The sequence below is a fragment of the Herpailurus yagouaroundi genome, unplaced genomic scaffold (genome assembly GCF_014898765.1).
Source record: "Herpailurus yagouaroundi ecotype Mexico unplaced genomic scaffold, PumYag 159, whole genome shotgun sequence".
Lineage (NCBI taxonomy): Eukaryota > Metazoa > Chordata > Mammalia > Carnivora > Felidae > Herpailurus > Herpailurus yagouaroundi.
The window spans coordinates 32,663,363-32,683,976 of record NW_024412400.1 but is presented as its reverse complement, the minus strand read 5'-3'; the positions used below and the strand labels follow the sequence as shown (position 1 = coordinate 32,683,976).

At 40.8% G+C, this 20,614-nt stretch overlaps 1 protein-coding gene across 4 annotated transcripts in view; it reads right to left on the bottom strand.

The window, feature by feature from the left end:
• Window positions 1-17,873, bottom strand: part of SLC35G2 (solute carrier family 35 member G2) — a 53,038-nt gene extending 35,165 nt beyond the window's left edge. Inside the window, exons 1-2 of one of the 4 annotated variants that reach the window (XR_005792078.1) lie at window positions 16,626-17,873; window positions 14,326-14,369 (exon numbers count right to left, since the gene is read on the bottom strand). The gene's annotated coding sequence lies outside the window, so the exon portion shown is untranslated. Of the gene's footprint in view, window positions 1-14,107; window positions 14,229-14,325; window positions 14,370-16,547; window positions 16,568-16,625 lie in introns of those variants that run through there. The other 3 variants (XM_040480259.1, XM_040480261.1, XM_040480260.1) reach the window with 3 other exon arrangements.
• Window positions 17,874-20,614: the final 2,741 nt, after the last annotated feature.

Here is a 20,614-nt window from a genome sequence, read left to right as displayed (position 1 = left end):
AGAAAGAAAGAAAGAAAGAAAGAAAGAAAGAAAGAAAGAAAGAAAGAAAGAAAGAAAGAAAAATCAAGGGATGAATGTGGAAGAATAAATCCAATTGCCCTGTCACCACTATACTTTGCTGGTGACAGGTCAATGAGGTGACAATTCCTGTGAGGTTCATTCCCTGCAGTGCTAATAAATGCACAACAGCACCAAAATTGCATGACAGCTCACCCATTCCAGGCTAGAAATAGATTTGAGGCACACAGACTCAACGATAAGCTCTTCAGCATGTTAGCTAACATAAGCTCAACAAAGAGATACTTAGGCATGAAAGAAACCTTATTCTGCACTGAAAGCAGAAGCTGCCCAAGAGGGTGTGGGTTAAGGCTGCTTTGATAGGGCTAAGCCAGGCTGAAGCCAGGGGTATAGCAGGATGGGCTGGGGATGAAGGCTGCTTAATTGAACTAGGAAAGGCAGTGGACACTGGATTCCAAAGGGGGCCCGACTGGGAGGAGCAAGGGAGCTGGGAGGAAGTGAGCTAAGGTGTGGGATATGAGAACATAGGAGAGAGACCTGAGGATTTTTCTGGGCTATGTCAGTCTAGGATATATATCCTAGACAGTTTTTTTCCTGGAGAGGAGAAAATTACAGCTAAGAGACTTGGAGATAAGGTCAGGTAAAGAGATTTGATGGGATGGGTGTGGAGTCGGGGCGGGAGATAGAAAGGAGAAATGGGAGAGATGCACCAAACAGGAGGCTTAGCCCAAGTTTGAGCTAGAGACTCAGTGGACAGTTCTAGGGCAGAAAGTCACTGAAGGGATACTCGGGGATTATCAACTGTGCAAGAGCTGCTAGGAATCAACAGCTAGCTCTGGGAGGAACAAGTGAGAAAAAGAAAAGAACTAAATAAGAGCAGAAAGTGGAGGAGAAAAGGGGTGGAAAAGGGGAAGTAGGGAAGGGAGTTACCAATCTGGTGAGAGCTAAGCTAAACATTCTCTCCTGCCATCAGCTTGGAAGCAACTGCACCTGTTGCTGTGTAGGCAAAATCAAGGTGAGGAGCCTGGTTCCTCTATACTCAATTGTGGTTGATGACTTTAGTAGGCTGTAATGAACTATGCACACCAAGAAAGGAAAAAGTTAACTGAGATTGAAAGAAAGCCTTATTTGGCAGTTTTCAAACAAGCAGGTTGATTTGGCTTGTGTGAAGGCAATGATGCCTGATTTGGAGCAGAGCAATTTATGTTGTACCGTTTTAAAATCCAGTCTGGCACACTCTGATGAATATGTCGGCTGGCAGCTAAGAACTTGCTGGAATGTAAGAGTCTTTCACCATTTATAATCGACACTTCCCTTTCCAGGAAAGAGCTTTTCTAATCTCTGAAGCAGTGGACCTATCAATTTGCATAAACTATGACATTCTCAGTGAACACTGAGAATTTGAACACTGTGAATTTGAAAGATGAATTTATCCTCTACCACTTACTTTTCTACTGTCTTTAAAAAAAAAGCAGCATCAGTCTGCAGTGAATCAGCACCTTTAAAAATCACTTGTGCTGAGTAAATCTGTTAAGAGTGGCAGGGAGCCATCCTTAGAAGGGGGAGGGGCAGGAATAAAATGATCCTTTTCTATTTTTGTACATGCCTAAGTGGTTAAACCACCAATTACATTAGATGCTAATTAAATGTAAAACAGATTTTAGGGCTGTTCTGATTTGCTTGTTGAAGTATGATTGCTTGCTTATCCTTCACCTAATTCTCATGAGAAAGTATCAAACAGTCCAGGTGAGTTCAAAGAAGCCTACCAACCCCGCCCCCCCATCCCCCCACCCCCCCCCACCCCCCCACCACCACAGGACTTGCACCAGTCCCTGAACAAAAAAAAAGGAACACCAAGGATCAACAGAGTCTACTCTCAAAACCCTCAAATGCTACATACACTACCTGGTCACATTTGCCCTGTTCTTGCTGCTGTTTATCCATGAGAAAGCCAAGCCTGAAATCCCTCTTGAGGCTAAGACATATGAAAATGCCAAATGAATGAGATCAAAATTTCACAAATTTGGTTTCATTTAATCATATCTGATTCTGCACACTATAGACATCACTCCATGAAATTACATCAGTCATATATACCATATACTATAATTCATTAAACTCAAATAAGAAAAAACAATTAAGAAATGGGACCAGGGGTGCCTGGCTGGCTCACTCAGAAGAGTGTGTGATTCTTGATCTCGGGGTCATGAGTCTGAGCCCCACATTGGGTGTAGAGATTACTTTACAAAAGAAAAAGAAAAAGAAAGGGTGACCAAATGTCATCTTGCTCCAAACCGAACCAAAAATCGTATTTTGAGTGAAACCTGACAACACCTGGTTGGTTAAGCTGCATACCTAGATTTATTAAAATCACTCCCTTAAATGTCTATTAGAGAACACACACACATATTTATAATACTACTGCAAAGTTGAAAAGAGACTTTGCAAAGTCTCATCATTAGCGGAGACACTGTATATGAAGGACAAGCGTAGTATAATCTATCTCAGTAAGAGTTACTTTTACCAGCAACATGTATCAAAATTTTAAATGTGTGTACTCTTTGACCCAGGAATGCCATTTATAGGAATATATCCTAAGGAGATAACTAGTGAAATATATAAAGATGGCATGCAAGGATATTCATCATGGCTTTCTTTACACAATAAAAAAAATTGAAAATAGCCTCATTAACCTTTTTTTTTTATTTTTTTTTCAACGTTTATTTATTTTTGGAACAGAGAGAGACAGAGCATGAACGGGGGAGGGGCAGAGAGAGAGGGAGACACAGAATCAGAAACAGGCTCCAGTCTCCGAGCCATCAGCCCAGAGCCTGACGCGGGGCTCGAACTCACGGACCGCAAGATCGTGACCTGGCTGAAGTCGGACGCTTAACCGACTGCGCCACCCAGGCACCCCTAGCCTCATTAACCTTTAATGGGGGACTGGCTAAATGAAAACATCAATGCAATATTATGCAGTCATCCAAAAAGAGAATATATGCATACCTGATGACATAAAAGAAAAACTTCATGTCACATTGCTAGTGAAAAAAAAGGCATAAAAAACTATTCATAGTATGATTTTTTAAAATATAAAACAATTTATACTGTGGATGGTAGAACTTCAATTTTTTGGTACTTAATACTTTTTAAAAAATTTTCTAAGTATGTGTTTACTTCAAAACCGGGGTGTAGGGGGATCAAGCTATTTTCATCAGAGGAAAAAAAAATCATTATTCTATATTTCAGTCAGACCAGAATAGTCACCGAGAAAGCCAAATGTAGCTCTTGTGTGTCTGTCTGTACCTTCTGTTGGAAGCAAAACTGTGGATAAACAGTATCACAGAATTTGAATGGATGGTGTCTAGAATACAAAACAAAACAGAAGTGAAACACTACATAAACTTAGGAGGATGCCTTTATCATACATAGTGTTTGAAAGTAATTCATTGTGCACATTTGTGTGTCTATTACCATATTTTCATGGCTAACAAAAAATAATGATGATTCCAAATGGCAACAAATAATATAACTACCATTGGTTTTTTTTTTTTTTTTTTTACATAAGTTACCACTCCATAAGTCTTTGTGTTGGGGAAATCTGACCTGAACAGATGGACCTCATGCTGTTTTCTAAAACATAAACAGATTTCTGATCTTCTGGACCAGGAAATGAAGTCAGCACTAAAACAACAGACACTATCATCCATCTCCTAAATTCAATTTCAATTTCAATTTAAGAAGCTCCTAATAAAAGCAATATTTTCCTCTTTAGAAAGTGATAAGTTTCTGTCTTAATGGAATGTGTTCTTGACATGGTAACAAAACATAGTGAGAGATTAGTGGCACTGGAGATAGTGGTTGACTGAACCCTGAACCAAACCAATTTTGGAGAATTCCTTCATTGTGGTTTTTGGCCGGTGGTAGCATTTGGCTGTCTCCACCCTTCATTTTCCAAGTTTCTCACAGAAGGGGCATCCCTGAGGACTGCCACTCTACCTGGTTAAATCTTCATCTCATTAGCTAAAGGGCCCTTTTTCCTTACAACATCTTCACAGGAGCATTTTCACAAATAGATGCCCTTGGAGACTCAAAAAAGGACTCTCTGTCAAGTAATTAGCAGCGTGTCAGAGTTTTGGGGTTTTTTTTCCTGCTCTACCACTTTCCAGCTTTGTGACTTAAGGCTGTGAGGAGGCTGGAGGGGCCAGCAGGAAAGAGTCTGAGGAGGAGTTGGGGCCAAGGAGGTGGCCCATGAGGCCAGGGTATTGGTTATATAACAGGAGAATGAACCAATAATTAAATATTGAGGATAATGGGGGCCAAATTTCTCATGATCAGAAAGGATATTACAAATAGACTGGAATGAAGCCTGTGGTATTTAGTGGAGTTGGAGATATTAGACTAAACTCATGGGTTTTAATATAAGTAGATGAAGAGATATAGAAATAGATATAGATGCATGTGTTTATGTGTTTGTAAGTTTCCTGGCTCTGTCTGCTAGGATGGTCTAAAAGTGATGACACCCCAGTGTTAATAACCACACCTAGCACCTAGATCTTGCATTGTCTACTAAAAGGAACCATGGCTTCCTGAAGAAATAGCTTTTGAAATGACTGCAATGGTTGGGTAAGAAAAGTACAAGATAAGCCTGAAACATCTTACACCAGAAAGTACTCCAAGATTAAAATAAGAGATGTCAAAAGAACCCAAGAACCAGCTTGAGTGAGATTTGAATGGCCAAATCTCTGACCATTTATTTTAGCACTGAAATCAATAATGACAGTCTGTTATAACCCATTGAATAAAACAGAAATCTACAAATCATGCTGGTGTAAATAAGTGAATTAATAAATAAATAAAAAGGAAGAAGAGAAAACTCTTCCTTATATAATAAAATATCAACTAATGAATAAAAAATAAATGTTGGAGGGGCACCTGGGTGGCTCAGCCAGTTAAGCAACTGACTCTCGATTTCAGCTCAGGTCTTGATCTCAGGGTAGTGAGTTCAAGCCCTGCATTGGGCTCCACACTGGGCATGAAGCCTACTTAAAAATAAATAAATAAATAAAAATAAAAATTGCAAGTACTGTTTCTACTGAATGCATAGGGCTTTTGCACCATCATACAGTAGAAAAATTATAAGTCAAATCATTTTTAAGTCAGGGACCATCTGTATATCCTCTACTGCATCTCCAGTGGACAGACAGCATTGACGCTGTTTGAACACCTACAATGACAGGAAGCTCACTCCTTCCCAAGGCAGCCACCTGGGAGTCATACTGATCGCTAGAAAATTATTTTTTTAACATTGTGTTAGAATCTTTCTCCATATAATTTCCAGAGGCTGTTCCTATGTATTTCCTCTGGGGTCACTGATCAATTCCATCTTCCACATGACAACATTTCAATATCAGGAACTATTTCCTGCCTTCTGCCTTCCCTATTGCAAGTCCCCCATTATGAGTTTTCTCCAAACTGAAACCTCTTTTTTTTTTTCAATTATTTCATGTGTAACCATGGTTTTCAGTCCTCTCACCATCTTAACCACTCTTCTCTGAACATACACCAGGTTTTTATAATCTCTCCTATTCAGGAGACTCTGTTTCTATGGGGGCAGCCTGAGATCACACCAGGTATTCTGGCAGCCTCATGCATTCATATTTATTCCTTCATTATTCCTTCAATATTTACTGAGTGCCTATGACGTGGAAGGCACTAGTCTGAGACATTATGAGAGATAAGATTAGGAAGACATAAGCTTTCTCTTAAAAATGCACGTTAGGGGCGCCTGGGTGGCACAGTCGGTTAAGCGTCCGACTTCAGCAAGGTCACGATCTCGCGGTCCGTTAGTTCGAGCCCCGCGTCAGGCTTTGGGCTGATGGCTCGGAGCCTGGAGCCTGTTTCCGATTCTGTGTCTCCCTCTCTCTCTGCCCCTCCCCTGTTCATGCTCTGTCTCTCTCTGTCCCAAAAATAAATAAAAAACGTTGAAAAAAAATGCACGTTAGTTTGGGAGAAACAATATATAGTTACAAATGCCACAAAACAGACACGGAAACTTCTATATACAGTAAAAGGAAGGAACATCAGAGTTAGACCAGAGTCTAACATCAGAGTACTAAAGGACAACGCTAAAGTCATGACAATGCCACACTAGGCCTATTTTGTTTTGGGACAGTAAGAGAATTGATAAAAAGCAGAAGGTTGGGGTTTAAGCTACATTAAAAGAGAAAATTCCAAATTAAGAGAATTATCATACAGATCCGGAAGACACAAAGAGTTTATATAGTCCATTTTGCCATTGAAAACTCTGACAAAAGAATCAAAAATCATTTGTCCAGAGTGATTTACATGCAGCTCTATAAAGGTAAAATAAACAAATAAACTAGACTACTACAGGCTTATACCAAGTGCTTTACATGTAATGTTTTACTTAATCCCACAAGAACCCTAACAAGGTAGGCACTAATATTATTTGCTCTTAAAAAAAAAAAAATTTAAGTGAACCTCAGCCAGGTACAGTGACTTGCCCAAGCTTCCAAAGGTGCTAAACATGACAGCCAGGCTTCACATCCAAACCCTCAGCTTCCAGCCCAACTTGAGGCCATCAACCCCACAAAGCAATCTCTGGCAAATCTCTAAACACAACCTCACAATGCTCCTGGTGAGTTAATTGGAGAAGCCTCTCAGTAACCAATTGTTCCTCCCTGTGTTTAAGAACACTTTAGGTGCACCTGGGTAGCTCAGTCAGTTAGGTGTCCGACTTCGGCTCAGGTCGTGATCTCATGGTTTGTGGGTTCATGCCCCATGTCGGGCTCTGTGCTGCCAGCTCAGAGTCTGGAGCCTGCTTTGGATTCTGTCTCCTTCTCTCTTTGTCTCTCCCCTGCTTGCGCGTTCTCTCTCTCAAAAATTAATAAACATTTAAAAAATTAAAAAAAAAAAAACACTTTCTACTGGGGGCACCTGGGCAGCTCAGTTGGTTGAGTATCCAATTCTTGGTTTGGGCTCAGGTCCATGGTCCCATAGTCATGGGATCAAACTCCGTGTTGGGCTCCATGCTCAGCATGGACCCTGCTTGGGATTCCCCCTCTCTCTCCCCTCTGCCCCTCTCCCTTGCTCATACTCTCTCTCTCTCTCAAAAAAAAAAAAATTAAAAAGAAAACACACTTTCTACAGGACTCTGTTAGAGTCCTTGCCGTATGATATTGCTGTGAGTTGCATATGTAACTTATGAATTATATAATCACCAATAAAGTGTTACTGTTCCAAGAACTCAACAAATGTTGGGAGTCCTCTGGCATAGCTGGCCTGCTTTGCAGAAAGTCACCCTCTTAACAGAGACTTTTAATACTGGATCTGATTAGTTGTGGCGCTGAGCTTTGGTAATCATACTCCTGCAACCTGACTCTATCTTCTATCTCCTAACCCTAATTTAAGGGAATCCAAGAAGTAATGTGAGTATCTGGCTTTGGTTCACCACCACCCTCAGAAGCCTTACCATTGGGATTCTCACTCCCATTTAGAACAATGGCTCAGCTAGAGTTACACAGAGACCAGGGCAAAATAAATGGGAAATTACCTAATATTTCTTCATTGTTTCGTCAAGTTCTTTTTTTTTTTTTAATTTTTTTTTCAACGTTTATTTATTTTTGGGACAGAGAGAGACAGAGCATGGACAGGGGAGGGGCAGAGAGAGAGGAAGACACAGAATCGGAAACAGGCTCCAGACTCTGAGCCATCAACCCAGAGCCCGACGCAGGGCTCGAACTCACGGACCGCAAGATCGTGACCTGGCTGAAGTCGGACGCTTAACCGACTGCGCCACCCAGGCGCCCCAAGTTCTTAAAGTTAAAGTCAAAGTTCAGTAAACCTGCTAATACTTTGGGATCTTAGATAAAAGTAAAGAGATACAAACCAAGTGATTTTGATATAGTCAGAAAATGATTAAATGAACTTTAGTAAAGATGACAGGTATATGAATTAAGTTCCTATATAATTTTAACTATGAAATAGTGTTAAGTGCCCATTGATCACATACAATTCTATTACAGCAATGACTGTAAGAGAAACCAGAATTAATAAACAATCTAACATGTGTAATGGTATATAAGCCAAAAATTTTAAATTATATATGTATATTAAAATTTATAGGGCAAAATAAACTTTTGGTCCTCAGAAGAAAAAAAATAAAACTGTGACCTCAACTTATCTCTGACATTTCCCACCAAATAGAAGGCTATTTCCTGTGTCTAGACTAGAAGGTAGATGGATGAAAAGTAAGAAAGGAGATACTAGAGTGATCATCATTTTCCTCTCCATACCTAAGCCAGGAGCCAGCAGACAGTGACTGTTGATGTAACACTTTAGTTACTTGGAGAATCATTACTAAGGGCAGGATGGAAAAAAAAAAATATGTGTGGTGATAATAAGGGTACTTTGCCTGATTTTACAACCAAAATAATGCAGGAGAAACATGAAATAAGAAGGAAGATATAGTAGTGGCCCATAACATCCTGGAACTATGATTTATCAGAGTGTTTAAGAAATACCATCCATAGTGCAAGGTGGCCTCAGCAAGGAAGATGAAACAAGACTCTCACTGCCAATGAAGTGCTTAAAAGCATTCAGGGGCACTTGTGTGGTTCAGTCAGTTCAGCGTCCAACTCTTGATTTCCTTTGGCTTGGGTTATGATCTCACAGTTTCATGGGTTTGAGCCTGGAGCCTGTTTGGGATTCTCCTTCTTTATCTGCCTCTCCCCTGCTCGGGCTCTCTCTGTCTCTCTCAAAATAAATGAATGAATGAATGAATGAATGAATGAATAAATAAATAAATAAATAAATAAATAAATAAATAAATAAAATAAACATGAAAAGGGGTGCCTGGGTGGCTCAGTCAGTTAAGTATCAAACTTCAGCTCAGGTCATGATCTCATAGCTCCTGAGTTTGAGCCCTAAGTCAGGCTCTGGGCCGACAGCTCAGACCCTGGAGCCTGCTTTGGATTCTGTGTCTCCCTCTCTCTCTGCCCCTCCCCCACTCACACTCTGTCTCTCAAAAAATAAATAAAAACATTAAAAAACTTTTAATAAAAAATTAAAAATGTATTATAAAAAAATAAGCTTCAAAAAAGTGTTCAGAATAAAAGGGTTGGTTAGTTAGAGTAGGATTAATGACATCATCTTTTCCTCACCAACAAATTCCAATGCCAAACTGGAAAATTATATTTCTACTCAGGTCACCAGGAGGCAAAGACTCTTCAAGCATCTAATAATCGGGGGTGGGAGGTGTGTCTAATCCTCATGATAACCACAAACTGTCAGATTGCTAGATAGGTCAACAACTGCTGAGATTAGCTAGGTCTGAAGCATGGGATAGCAAAGCTATCCAAGTTAAAAGGTACTGGAGAATTCAGCTATTCACACCTGAATTAAAATATTGTGAACCTTACAAAAACTCCAATCAAACTTAAATTTAATAATTGAATTATTTACATCTTTACATTTTCTCATTAATTTTGTGTCTTTGAAAAGACTCTAATTTATGTAAAAATATGGAAAAAGGTATGATTAATCAATCTCCCTGACAGTCTCCCAAATACTATTTTCTCTTGTGACTAAATTCACTAACTCCCATTTCTATTAGGTAAAGCAAAAATGTTAACCATATTAGTTAAATGAAACCAGTGTGTGACCATTGCCCCTCTTCAGGTCGTTTGGCCCCTCTACTTACAACTACCCACCTCTTGGCTGGAGCCAATTGATAGATCTACCAACACAAATAAACAAAACTTAATAAATCCTATTTAGAAACAGAATTGGTGATATCTAAATATAATATGGTTCTAAGTTCTACTCCTTTGAAAATTTAATTGTGCTCTTTCCCTCACCAGAGAATATTTTTATAATCTTGGGTTGGGGAACTAGAATAGTGTTCTCAGTGTAACACCAAGGTGAAAAATCACAAAGAAAAAATGGACTGGTTTGACTCCATGAAAATTTAAATCATCTATGAAAAAAAAAACCATAAAAAAATTTAAATGACTAATTAAAAACAACAATAGCAACAAAGGGTTAACATCTTTCATACAAGATGGGCTCTTAAAAACTCAAAAAAAATTGCACAAAGCCCATGAATAGGCAATTCACACAAAAAAATACACATAACCAATAGACATATGGAAAGATGCATATATGCACATTTCTATAAAAGAAAAACAAGAATTTAAAAAACAGTGAGATACCTGTTTTGCCTCTTAGGTGAGGAAAATAGGAAAAGCTGATTATCTCTGGCGTGAATGAAGAATCTAGAACATCATGCACTATTTTTTGCAGGGCAAATTGTTATAAGAATTTTGGAGAATAGACAATATGCACCAAAATGTTAATTTTGCACCAAAAGTATTAATTCTCTAGCCTATAAATTTCATTTAAGAATTTATCTTAAGGAAGGAATATCATTACACAGATGTATATTAAAAGAATATTCAATATGGCATTGTTTATATTATGCAAAAGTTGTAAATAATCTGAACTTAAATAGGATGTTGATTAATTCAATACTTACATGTATCAGATAAGAACATATCTATAGCTGTGTGGAAAAAATACCAGAAAAATAGATACAGTATAATTCTATTTATGATACACCAAATTTAACATGCACATTTTTTCACATTCGTAAAATTAAAATGCATCTTACAATTGACAGCATCTTGGGGCGCCTGAGTGGTTCAGTGGCTTAAGCGTCTGACTTCGCCTAGGTCATGATCTCCCGGTTCATGAGTTCAAGCCCTGCATCAGGCTCTGTATCGACAGCACAGAGCCTGAAGCATGCTTTGGATTCTGTGTCTCCCTCTCTCTCTGCCCCTCCCCCACTCATGCTCTGTCTCTCTCTCTCTCTTTCTCAAAGACAAATAAACATTAGGGCACCTGGGTGGCTCAGTTGGTTAGGTGTCCACCTTCGGCTCAGGTCTGATCTCACAGCTCGTGAGCTCGAGCCCCGCGTCGGGCTCTGTGCTGACAGCTCAAAGCCTGGATCCTGCTTCGGATTCTGTGTCTCCCTCTCTCTGTCCCTCCCCTGCTCAAACTCTGTCTCTCTCTCTCAAAAATAAATAAACATTCAAAATAACTGTAATTAAAAAAAAACAATTGACAACATCTTACATTCAATGAAATGTATCATTATTTATAAATTGAATAATCTGGAAGTCTTTATTCCAAACCAATATGCATAGTTACCTGTGGAGAATGTCTTACTAGAGGGTTTTATTTTCTATTCTGATGTTGATCTCATTTTTTATAATCAGCTACATCTTAGGATTTATTCCATAATAACAATAAAATTATTCCCATTTTGCTGTTCTAAAAGGTTTTTAAATCCCAGGAAAAAAATAATACAGAATAGCTCATCAATGCTCCAATAACCAATCTTTTGTTTTTTGGAAAAAGTTATTTTGATCCATGACAGATACCAAAAAATAGTATTTTTTTTAATTTTTTAAGGTATTCGACCAAACTTATGTGTGCACATTCTTATGAATTTCAATGACATCAATTCTTAGTTTGGCTAAAAAGTAGACTTTGTCATATTTTCCTTCTTATACAAATAACAAAATACAAAAAGAATAGCTCCTTTTTTTTTTTCAAATTTTTTTTTCAACGTTTATTTATTTTTGGGACAGAGAGAGACAGAGCATGAACGGGGGAGGGGCAGAGAGAGAGGGAGACACAGAATCGGAAACAGGCTCCAGGCTCCGAGCCATCAGCCCAGAGCCTGACGCGGGGCTTGAACTCACGGACCGCGAGATTGTGACCTGGCTGAAGTCGGACGCTCAACTGACTGCGCCACCCAGGCGCCCCAGAATAGCTCCTTTTTAAAAAGATTGCATACTAACAGTTTAAAAATACTACAGGGGTGCCTGGGGGGTTCAGTCAGTTAAGCATCAGACTTTGGGTCAGGTCATGATCTCATGGTTTGTGAGTTCTGTGCTGACAGCTCAGAGCCTGCAGTCTGCTTTGGATTCTGTGTCTCTCTCCTCCTCACCCACTAGTGCTCTATCTTTGTCTGTCTCTCAAAAATAAATAAACATTTACTTATTTATTTATTTATTTATTTATTTATTTATTTATTTATTTTTAAAAAAAAAATTTTTTTTTCAACGTTTATTTATTTTTGGGACAGAGAGAGACAGAGCATGAACGGGGGAGGGGCAGAGAGAGAGGGAGACACAGAATCGGAAACAGGCTCCAGGCTCTGAGCCATCAGCCCAGAGCCTGACGCGGGGCTCGAACTCACGGACCGTGAGATCGTGACCTGGCTGAAGTCGGACGCTTAACCGACTGCGCCACCCAGGGGCCCCTATTTATTTTTATTTTAATGTTTATTCTTGAGAGAGAGAGAAAGAGACAGAGAGAGCATAAGCAGGGGAGGGACAGAGAGAGAGGGACACACAGAGTCCGAAGCAGGCTCCAGTTTCTGAGCTGTTAGCACAGAGCCTGACGCGGGGCTCGAACTCACAAGCTGTGAGATCATGACCTGAGCCGAAGTTGGACACTTAACCAACTGAGCCACCCAGGCGCCCCCTAAAAAATAAATAAACATTTAAAAAAAATGTTTTTAAATACTACAGACTAGGGGCAGAAGCGTCTGACTCTTGATTTCATTCAGCTCAGGTCATGATCCCAGGGTTGTGGGATTCTCTCTCATAGGGCCCCTGGGTGGCTCAGCTGGTTAAGCGTCTGTTGATTTCGGCTTAGGTCATGATTTCATGGTTCATTAGTATGAGCCCCGAATTGGACTCTGTGCTGACAGCCTGTTTGGGATTCTCTCTCTCCCTCTATCTGCAACCCTGCCCCTCTCAAAATAAATAAACTTAAAAAAAAAAGAAAAGATTCTCTCTCTCTTCCCCCTTTGGCCCTCTCCCTGGCTTGCTCTCTCGGTCTCTCTCTCAAATAGTAATAATAATAATAATAATCATACAGACTAAAAAGCATTTTAAGGAAAAACACTTTCATTAAGTATCTAGAAATTAAATACATCATGTTAAAGAGGTCAAACTTAGTAATATGTTACCTCTTATAGAGGACATGTGCATATGTGAGTTAAAAATAAAGAACTACTTTTTTTTTTATTTTTTTCTTTTTTTTTTTTTTTAGCGTTTATTTATTTTTGAGACAGAAAGACAAAGCATGAATGGGGGAGGGCCAGAGAGAGGGAGACACAGAATCTGAAACAGGCTCCAGGCTCTGAGCTGTCAGCACAGAGCCCGACACGGGGCTCGAACTCACGGACCGCGAGATCGTGACCTGGGCCGAAGTCGGCCGCTTAACCTACTGAGCCACCCAGGCGCCCCAGAATTACTTCTTACAAAGCAATCGTCAATAGAATTTTACATTTAGCAATGAATTTACTAAAAAGGAAGTATAACCTAGAGTCTAAAATATAATCTTTTATAAAACCATAAATATGGCAGATTATCTTTTAATACAGAAAAGTGAAATACTGATATAAATGCCAGAAATTAAAAGAAAATAATATATATATAGTGTATATATAGTGTATATATATATGACTACATAAAAATTAAAATTTTCTATGGCAGCTTAAATACCATAAACAAAGTTTAAAAATAAAAAAATCAAGAAAAAATTGCAACATATGTAACAAAGTCCTCATTACACAAAGAGCTCCTACAAACAAGAAAAAATACAAGCACACCAATAGAAAAATAAGGCTGGAAACTCACAGAAGAAACAATAAGCATGACCTATACAAACATATGGAAAATATGTTCTTTTTGGCCTATCCAATTGGAAAATACTTTTAAAAGATTGATAAAACCTAATAACCTAATTTTGGTGATAGTGTGAGGATACCAACATTCTAATTCAGTATTTATAGTGATATACACTAATACACACTTTCTGTAGCACAATCTGGAAATAGTGTTCTTCCAATACATATTTCATGAATACTTATATATCTAGCATTGTTGTAGATGCTGAGAACATGATAAAGAATGAAACAGACAAAAGAGGAGACAGAAAATTACTGAACAAATAAATGAACAAATCAATGTGTTTAAAATGTACCTACCCATTGAACTGACAATTTCACTTCTAGGAATTTGTTCTAAGAGTAGAACAAAACAAGTGCACAAATGTTTGACCAAATATGTTATTTGCAGAGGTGCCTGAGTAGCTCAGTCAGTTAAGCATCTGACTCTTGATTTTGGCTCGGGTCATGATCTCATCATAGTCCAGCCCAGTGGGTGTCAGGCTCTGTGCTGGGCCTGGTGCCTGCCTAAGATTCTTTCTTTCCCTCTCCCTGTACTTCTCCCCGCTTGTGCTTTCTCTCTCTAAAAAAAGAAAGAAAAGAAAGAAAGAAAGAAAGAAAGAAAGAAAGAAAGAAAGAAAGAAAGAAAGAAAAACAAATATGTTATTTGCAGAGCTGTCTGTAATAGCAGAAAACTGGAAATACATAAATATTCATAATTATGGCATTGTTTAAATCAATAAATTATGTTCTATCCACATAGTGCAATATTATGCAACCCATAAGAATGATGACCTAGTTTTTATATGTATTGTTTTGAAAGATATTGGTGATAAATTTTATAATGCAAATGCAACCAACAGAAGATTGATCTATTTAAAATGCATGTATGTTCACCTAAAAGAAAATCTGTTTACAATGGTTTTCTGTGGTTTCTCTGGTTTTATGCATTCCTCTACTACCTAAATATCTTACAATAAGCATACATTTTATGAGAGAAAAATCATAGATATTGATGTTTTAAAAAATACATTATATAATCTTTATTGAGTCCACAAAGTATATACCACCAGTATATTTGAAATTGTCAGCATTATGACACATCTTAGTCATATTTTCTTCAGATTACAGCTTTCCGTAAGATGTTATCTAGCTATTGTTCTCTATTAAATTTTTCATTAATTCTTTTTTTAAACTTCCCTTAAGAACATTTTTTGTATATCAACTTTACATCTTTTTAGACTATCTTTGTTTCAAATTAAAATATGCATAAACGCTTAATTGCTCAGCATAATACCAAACACTTTAATCCACAGGCTCTGTACTTTGGAACAGATGATTATGAAAATGGTTCTGCAGAGTTGAGAAACACCAGAGGTGTCAGAAAATAAAGATGGATTACGAAAAAGCTCTGGGAAAAAAAGTGTAACTTGCAGTGTGCGATGGCATTGAAAACAGTAAGTGTATTTACATGTGCATTGTATTTGCGTGCATATACACATACTTGAATCCTACAGATGCATACGTGAGAGTTCATGTTTAAGGTCGCCGTGAGTACTTGCATGTAAGTAATCAAACCTGTTACACAAATGCTTGATCTGCATCCACAAAAGGGAGCTACATTTGCCTTCACCTTATCTTCAGGAAACCAGCATTTAACCCATCTACAAAGGGATTCAGTGTCGGCCAGGCTGCACTCTGGCACCTGCTTTGGAGATGGGCTATTTTTGGCAAAGGTGCAAAGTACAAGGGTACAGGAAGCCCTAGCCCGAGAAGTGAGCCAACGAAGGCGCTTGAGGCACTTACTTCAGCACCAAGGACACGGGCAACGCCAATCAAAGTCCTTTAAGGCCGAATTGCCAGCGGAAACCGCCTCTCTCCAGTCGCCCCCAGCCCACTCCGCCCAGTGCGTCACTATCTCCGGACCCTCAATCGTCACCCGGAGGCAGTCTTTCCGTCTCGCTCTTCGCCAAACCCCGCGAAAGCCTGGATGGAGATGCAGGACCCCACTCGCCCCAACACGAGTCTCCTTCCGGCTGGACCGCGCGACCCTTCCATCCTCTTCCTCCTCTCAAGAGAGGCCAAACGGGCGCAGTGTGGAAATTCTTCAGCGCCCAGAGGCCGGTCAGGGAGGGTTCGTGGTTCCCTCCCCGGAGCTGAGGAAGCTGAATGGACTTGCCCTGCTCCTCTAGCCAGCACACCTGGCCATAGCCCGCCCTTCCTCCAACTATTCCTTGCCTTCGCCTTTCGTTGTGGAAAAATTTCTACAAGCCATCTATTCTCCACGAAAATTTCAACCCATATGGACTGGCATTCCAGAATCACACACATAAGAGAAGAAAGAAAACTACCAATTCTTGGCTGTTTCTAAAACCATTCAGCATTTTTTAAAGTTTGGGTTTGAAACTGATCTCGTGACGCCACAGGGACTCACTTGGGTGGGCTCCTCGGCCAGAGGAAAGCAACTACCCTAGCCTTTATCATGGGGGTTGGGGAAGGGCCCAATAGGTGCGACGGTGGCAGAACACGGGGGGCTCAGGGGCCCTAGCTGACGCTGACCCCGGCTGACCCGGTGTCCCGGTTCTCCAGGAGAGCAGTGAGGGGACCGCGGCCTTTCTGACGTCCAACAGAGCCCCATACGAAGGTTGTGAAGGAGGGCGGGGTGCCTCGCCCTGGGCCCCGCCCAACCCCCAAAGAGGGGCTCTGCCCCCTAGGTACCATGGCTAAAAGTGGGTGTATGGGGTTCGGGGTCGGCTCTCACTCCTTTCGGGTGGGGCGTCCTGGCAGGCAGCGTCAAGGTGCAAATCTGCCGCTGCCGCCTGGCTCCGGGCCCGGTTACCTTCGTTTCACTGCGAAGAAGGGGCGCGCGGCGCTCCGGCCCGGGATGCCCGCTACCGCGCGCCTAGTCCAGCCTCTAGGACGGCTGTGTCCGCCGCGCGCTTCGCCAGGAAAAAACGTGGCCAGGGCCGCTGAGGCCGCCAGGCGGGGCGTGGAGAGGGGCGCCGCGGTGCGGACACTGCGCCTGCGCTCTCTGCTGCCCACTCCCCCGCCCCCAACGCGGCCAGGGCCCGAGCTGAAGACCGCCGGGACGCCCAGGATTTGTGCCTGAGCTGCGCGACTTCCCCTACCCGCGCGATGGGAGGGTCCAAGGCGCCGGGAAACTGCCTGCCCCGGACCCCTTTAGCCCACGCCCTTGGAGACGGCAGGATTGAAGCAATCGCTCGTCAGCTGGGATGACGTGGTCTTCTGGAAGGGAGCAGGGAGGCAGCCTCGGTCCATTTCCACCCATCTGTTTGTGTTTAAAAGTAGCTAGTCGATGCCTCGGTATTTAAAAATATGTCTAGCATCGGTAAATCGTGGTCGGGAAAGGGCTTTGGGCATCCCTGAGTCCACCTGGCATTCTACCGATGAGATCTCTGACATAAGGGTCTTGACACTGCTGAGCTGGTTCCTGGACTCACGTTTATACACCCCATCCCGTGCGAAATGAACATAGTCTCTTGGAAACAGACCTAGTCATAAAAGCAATGGTCTAGATGGGTCAAGAGGACAGGCAGGAAGGCCGTTACTACCCTAGGCCAGGCAACAAAGAATGTGGACTGAACCAAGGTGCTAGCTGTGGGAAAAGACAGAACGTGACTGCTGGTTTTTCTTCTGTCTCCCCAGATCCACTCTCCATCCTGCTCTGTGACTCAGGGCTGACCTTTATGAACTACATCAGTTGTTCAATAGCTTTCACTTGGTCTTGGCCAATGGGAGGCATCTGCGGGACGTCACAGAGCAGGATAGTATTCAGGACAGCTCCCCATTTCCCCAGAGGGCCCTTCTGTTAGCAGTGGCTGTATTCTTTATCTGAAAGCCATTACTCCAATCCTGTGGCCCTCTCCTACAGTTCTCTCTGGATCTGGTTATCACTCACTGCCCCTGCCCCTTCAGGAATGGGGCTAGTAATAGCTCACAGAGGTTTCCTTTAACCTTTCCCACACCTTTAAAAGTCCCTTCCTTAGGGGCGTCTGGGTGGCTCAGTTGGTTAAGCGACCGATTTAGGCTCAGGTCATGATCTCGCAGTTTGTGAGTTTGAGTCCTGTGTCGGTCTCTGTGCTGACAGCTCAGAGGCTGGAGCCTACTTCAGACTCTGTTCTCCCCCTCTCTCTACCCCTCCCCTGCTCACGCTCTGTGTCTGTCTCTCAATAATAAATAAACGTTAAAAAAATTTTTTTAAAGTCCCTTCCTTAAATTCTCAACTACCCATGGGTGTGGCATGACATCTTTTTCTTACCATTCCAGGGCACTATAATTGATTTTATACTTCACTGTGGTTGGGAAGATTCATGAGAAAACAAAACAAAAACAAAAAAATGTTAAAGAAAAATGTGTTTTTTAAAAGGTGAGATGTCTCCCGCAGTCATCTTGACAGTTTTTTGGGCTCCAGGCAGCCATCATGCTAGGTGGTCTCCCCAGTGGGTCCCCCAGTGTGAGGGCACCAAAGACAATTTGACTAGACCCAAGAAAGGAATTCAGACCACTCGTAACCAATGTGTTCATGAAGAAGCTGGGGATCATCTGACTGTCCAGCATAATAGAACTTTTGGATGCCTCTTGATGTGAAGAGACAATCCAGATCTTTATGGAGCAAGTGCTGGTGCTCTCCCAACTGCAGCTGAGTTGCTTTTGAATGAGTCAATATTCTTAGGACACTTAAAAGAGTCCTGGGCACAGTGTCTGAAAAATGTGTTTATGAAGGAGCTGCTGAGTGAGGCAATTGTCAATGAGAGTATCTGGCTGTTTCTGTAAAAACCCAAAGAATGCTCCCAAAGAGGGGAGAAATAAAAAGCAATAGAGTAACAGTCATTACATTGCCCCTAGCACTCCATATCAGGTTGGTTTAAATCCAGGGCCTGATCATTTCTCTGGCTTTTAAAAGCAATCAAATTGGTTTAACTAGTTTCTTTCCCCCACTCCCCTTCAAAAAACACAGACAAAACAAAAAAGGCACTATTGTTGCAAAACTTACCCAAAGAGAAAGAACCCCAGGAGTAGCTGTTTGCAAACATAATTAACATCCAAGTAAACACACTATTTGTACTGAATATAAATGACACCAGAATAGAAAATTTAACATATATTTTCAGCCTTTCACCCTTTCAAAGAGAAAGGATCCTTTGTTGTTCAGAAAACAGCTTGGACATTAATTGCACTGATCTGGATAAGGAGAAGAGGTACAAAAGCACAGAAGCCTCAGAAGGCTAGACCAATCTACAAAACTCAGCTGGATTTTATGTTTCTCTTGGAAGAAGGGGAAGGGAGGACAAGAGCCAGGAAAGTTTTGAGTCTTGGAGTGAGAAAAACGAGGATGTAGAGTGAGCCAAGTTTAAGAGAGAAGATTTCTGAGAGATTTGAGAGGGTAAAACTAGGTATTTAAAATAGCCGCCTTTCTGAATGATGCTGAAAGATACTGAGAAACAAGGGAACGGATTTTTAGATGTTTCTTTATATGTAACAAATTGATTTCTTTTTTGCATTGAGGGATTTTTCTTGCAAGTGTCAAAAACTCAAACTCAAACTGACTTAAGAAAAGGAATATTTGTAGCTTAATATTTGAAAATTACATATCTGTATAGATAGCTTCAGGTATGGCCAGAACCAGAGTGCAAACAATGTCATCAGGATATGGTCTCTATTCTCTTTGACTTCAAAGAGTTTATTCACATTTAGTGATTTCTTCCCACCTTCCCACCTTTCCCCAGTGTTCAATTTATGCCATCCTTATACATAATAATTCAAGTAGAAACAGAGCATTTACCTCCGAGTAATTCCAACAAAGTCTTGGAATTATGTCTCATTAGCATTCTGGATCATATACCCAACCATATGCCTTAGTCTGAGCACAAAGAATGGAGGAGAGCTCATTCTCCAAAGGAAAATCAAGGTTCTGTTATCAGAAGAAATCATATAGTGACGGGCAGGTGAAAAAGGACATGTTTACTACAGGTATTTCTCAAAGAAACTTCAGTTAAGATCTATATTACTTTTCAATTTTTTTTTTTATACCGGACTAGTGTTTCTTTTGAAAAGAAACATGTTGACATGAGCAGCAAATCAGCTTAAATGTTCTTTTGACCCAAAAAATAAAGTGAAATGTCTTGCCATTCCTGTACGAAGAGGTACCAGAAAAGATTTTTTTAATGTATTTTGTTCTGAGTTTCCATACACACATAGCCTTTATTTAAGTACAGAGGTCACAGTGCCCGGATGGCTCAATAGGTTGGCATCTGACTCTTCATTTTGGCTCAGGTTATGATCTCATGGTTTGTGGTATTGAGCCCTGTGTACGGCTCTGTGCTGACAGCGCAGAGCCTGCTTGGGATACTCTCTCTCTCCCTTTCTCTCTGTTCCTCCATCATGCTCTCTCTCATTCCCTCTCAAAATAAATAAATAAGCATTTTTAAAAACAGTAAAATAAAACAAGTGAAGAGGTCCATTTTCTAGTCCCAGAAACAATTCAGATCCCTCAAAGTCCAAAGAAGTTTCTAGAGTTTCTGATTACCGTTGTAGAAATACTTGCTTCTCCCATCAGCACCACTACTTCAATCTTGCAATCAGACACAAATCTCAGTACTTATAGCACTCTGGGCTAAACAACTAAGATTTGGTTTGTATACCCACGCAGGAAGGCACACAGTAACACCACATTTAAGGTGCATTCAGACTTTTATCAGCCTCAAGTACCTGGCACATAACCACACATCTTGAAATAAGTGAGGCAACTTAACTGTCACAACGTATAAGCGCTTGCCTTAGTCTTCAATTTATATATAAAATTGGGGC